Consider the following 4,649-nt stretch of genomic DNA (forward strand, 5'->3'; position numbering starts at 1 on the left):
TATTAAACTGAGAACATGTGTTATGTACAGGATTGAACAGAGTGGGATGGTGTGAGTGTGCTTCAGTCTACAGTAGTGATGGGGGGAAAAAATGACATATTGGATTATTATTTTTAACTATCTTATCGTCAGTTAAAAATAATATCGTAACGTTTTGACAATATCACAATATTATTTTGCCCGTACCTGCACCAAAACTCCAGTATTTTTCCTTCATGCTGTATCGTTTGTTCTCCGTCTTCTTTTTAAATGTTCTCTGCACTTTCAATTCCATGACTGTTTAAATCTTGTTTTCTCATTGTTCTCTCTTGTCCCTCTCCTAGCAGACATATGGTGAGCAATATGGAACATCGATTCGGAATAAAATCTCAGTATCGAATCGCAATACATGTACTGCAGAATCATTAGAATGTTGAGAATCGCAATACATATAGAAGAGTGAGAATCTTGAGAACCGCAATACATATTGTATCGGCCCCAAAGTATAGTGGTAATATCGTATAGTGAGGGCCCTGGCAATTCCCCGCCCTAGTGTCCAGTATATTGACAGGGAGGGCACATATTAAAGTTATGCATAAAGGTCATCAAAAACAAAACACAACAGCAGTACCACCCTGGTTGTGACACAAACACACACAAGTTAAATGTATTGCTCTGAGCTGAAGAGTCTGTTATACACACACTGACGCTTGCTCCCTTAAACACACAGAGTCACTCACTCACTCACTCACTCACTCACTCACTCACTCACTCACTCACTCCCACACATTAACACCACTATTCATATGATATGTGACATGGGATCTTTAGTGACCACAGAGAGTCAGGACACCCATATAACATCCCATCCAGAAGACAGCACTCTACACAGGACAATGTTCCCAATCACTGCCCTGGGGCATTGGGATATTTAGGTTGCCTCCTACTTGGGAAAGGTTGCCTCCTACTGGCACTCCAACACCACTTCCTGCAGCATCTGGTCACCCATCCAGGGGCTGACTAGGACCAACCCTGAGTTTCAGAAGCAAGCTGGCAGTGGGATGCAGGGTGGCATGCATAAGAACCCTTCTAAGCTTATTGAAGTGATTTTTGGTCCATTTCTTTTTATAGTACTTCCTCTCTTCCCAAATAAGAAATGGCTCACTAATGTGCTTGATTGAGTCTCTAAGTTAGTGTGAGCTTTTATGCCCGAAAAACCCTAAAGCATGTTTTGAAAAGAATATTGAACTGAGTTTTCACCTTCAGAATGTGATGAAAGGCTCCATTTACTCCTATTTTCAACTTGAATGTACTTTGTTTTTAGAGACAGAGAAAGGTGAGAAAAAGGGAGAAAAAAAGGGAGAAAGTGAAGAGGAAAGGATTCGAGGATTTTCAACTTTCTCAGGGGTCACGCAGATGGCTAACCATAAACAATACCAAACCTTCACATTTTTGCCAGATTGAATGTGTGTATTCTTTGGATACATTCTTCATCTAATAAAATGCCTCGCTAATTAAAACAGTGCTTTTTAAAGTATACTTTTAACTCGCCAGATGGTTGTTGACCTATAAGAGGGGAAGTAGGGTAGGGGAGAGGAGGCGTGTGTGTGTGTGTGTGTGTGTGTGTGTGTGTGTGTGTGTGTGTGTGTGTGTGTGTGTGTGTGTGTGTGTGTGTGTGTGTGTGTGTGTGTGTGTGTGTGTGTGTGTGTGTGTGTGTGTGTGTGTGTGTGTGTGTGTGTGTGTGTGTGTTGTGAAGGCATAACATTTGGTTTACAGTACTTTCTCACATAAAATACTGTGCTTATTTCTCAGCCAATCATGATACAGGGTAGCCTAGTGGTTAGAGTTTTGGACTGGTAACCAGAAGGTTGCAAGTTCAAATCCCTGAGCTGACAAGGTACAAATCTGACGTTCTGCCCCTGAACAGGCAGTTAACCCACTGTTCCCAGGCCGTCATTGAGAGAGGCCTGTAATTTTCATCATAGGTACACTCCAACTATGACAGACTGAGAAAAAAAATCCAGGAAATTACATTGTAGGATTTTTAATGAATTTATTTGCAAATTATGGTGGAAAATAAGTATTTGGTCACCTACAAACAAGCAAGATTTCTGGCTCTCACAGACCTTCTTCTTTAAGAGGCTCCTCTGTCCTCCACTCGTTACCTGTATTAATGGCACCTGTTTGAACTTATCAGTATAAAAGACACCTGTCCACAACCTCACACAGTCACACTCCAAACTCCACTATGGCCAAGACCAAAGAGCTGTCAAAAGACACCAGAAACAAAATTGTAGACCTGCACCAGGCTGGGAAGACTGAATCTGCAATAGGTAAGCAGCTTGGTTTGAAGAAATCAACTGTGGGAGCAATTATTAGGAAATGGAAGACATACAAGACCACTAATATTCTCCCTCGATCTAGGGCTCCACGCAAGATCTCACCCTGTGGGGTCAAAATGATCACAAGAACGGTAAGCAAAAATCCCAGAACCACACGCGGGGACCTAGTGAATGACCTGCAGAGAGCTGGGACCAAAGTAACAAAGCCTACCATCAGTAACACACTACGCCGCCAGGGACTCAAATCCTGCAGTGCCAGTACATGTCCAGGCCCGTCTGAAGTTTGCTAGAGAGCATTTGGATGATCCAGAAGAAGATTGGGAGAATGTCATATGGTCAGATGAAACCAAAATAGACCTTTTTGGTAAAAACTCAACTCGTCGTGTTTGGAGGACAAAGAATGCTGAGTTGCATCCAAAGAACACCATACCTACTGTGAAGCATTGGGGTGGAAACATCATGCTTTGGGGCTGTTTTTCTGCAAAGGGACCAGGACGACTGATCAGTGTAAAGGAAAGAATAAATGGGGCCATGTATTTGTGAGATTTTGAGTGAAAACCTCCTTCCATCAGCAAGGGCATTGAAGATGAAACGTGGCTGGGTCTTTCAGCATGACAATGATCCCAAACACACACCCCATTTCAAGGTCCTGATGTGGCCTAGCCAGTCTCCAGATCTCAACCCCATAGAAAATCTTTGGAGGGAGTTGAAAGTCTGTGTTGCCCAGCAACAGCCCCAAAACATTACTGATCTAGAGGAGATCTGCATGGAGGAATGGGCCAAAATACCAGCAACAGTGTGTGAAAACCTTGTGAAGACTTACAGAAAACGTTTGACCTCTGTCATTGCCAACAAAGGGTATATAACAAACTATTGAGACAAACTTTTGTTATTGACCAAATACTTATTTTCCACCATAATTTGCAAATAAATTCATAAAAAATCCTACAATGTTGATTTTCTGGATTTTTTTTTTCATTTTGTCTGTCATAGTTGAAGTGTACCTATGATGAAAATATTTAAGTGGGAGAACTTGCACAATTGGTGGCTGACTAAATACTTTTTTGCCCCACTGTAGGTGTTTTTGCCGTTTGTTCTTTGTTACGTAGGTTATCCACACATCTCCATTTTGGATAGATAACTCTTCTTGTGGTTGTTTGTTTAGTGTGTTCCAATTTTCCCAGAAGTGGTTAGATTCTATGGATTCTTCAACTACATTGAGCTGATTTCTGATGTGCTGTTCAATCTTTTAACGTAATGTATTTCTGTATTGTTTTAGTGATTCACCATAGCAAAGGCTTAGACTTAGGTTTTCTGGGTCTCTATGTTTTTGGTTGGATAGGTTTCTCAATTTCTTTCTTAGGTTTTTGCATTCTTCATCAAACCATTTGTCATTGTTGTTTATTTTCTTACGTTGTCTGCTTGGGATTTTTTTATTTGATAGGGAAGCTGAGGGGTCAAATATACAGTTTAGGTTTTCTACTGCCAAGTTTACACCTTCACTATTACGGTGAAACATTTTGTCCAGGAAGTTGTCTTAAAGGGATTGGATGTGTTTTTGCCTCATAGCTTTTGGTAGGTTTCTACTCTACATTCCTTCCATCTATAGCAGTACTTAATGTTGTGCAGTTCCTTTGGCTTTGATGCCTCATGATTGAGTATTTCTCTGTTGCGGTAGACTGTGATTTTGCTGTGATCTGATAGGGGTGTTAGTGGGCTGACTGAACGCTCTGAGCGACTCTGGGTTGAGGTCAGTGATCTACAGTATTACTGCCAAGGGATGAGCTGTAGGTGTACCTATCATAGGAGTCTCCTCGAAGCCTACCGTTGACTATGTACAGACCTAGGGTGGGGCAGAGTTGCAGGAGTTGTGACCCATTTCTGTTGGTTGTTTTGTCATAGTTGGGTCTGGGGGGGAATATTTGGGAAGGATACTGTCACCTCCAGGTAGGTGTTTGTCCCCCTGTGTGCTGAGATTGCCAGGTTCTTGTCAAGTTCTGGCATTTAGGTTGCTACAGACTAGTACATGTCCCTGGGCCTGGAAATGGTTGATCTCCCCTCTAGGATGGAAAAGCTGTCATCGTTAAAGTATGTGGATTCTATTGGGGGGATATAGGTAGCACACATGAGGACATTTCTCTCTGTTGAGATCATTTCCTTATTCATTTCTAGCCAAATGTTCATTTTTTTGACTAATTTAATCGTGGGTTAGGTCTGCTCTATACCAAATTAGCATACCCCCTGAGTCTCTTCCCTGTTTCACACCTGGTAGTTTGGTGGATCGGACAACCAGCTCTCTGTATCCTAGAGGGCAACCAGTGGGTCAGT

The sequence above is a fragment of the Oncorhynchus nerka genome, linkage group LG13 (genome assembly GCF_034236695.1).
Source record: "Oncorhynchus nerka isolate Pitt River linkage group LG13, Oner_Uvic_2.0, whole genome shotgun sequence".
NCBI classification, from domain to species: Eukaryota; Metazoa; Chordata; class Actinopteri; order Salmoniformes; family Salmonidae; genus Oncorhynchus; species Oncorhynchus nerka.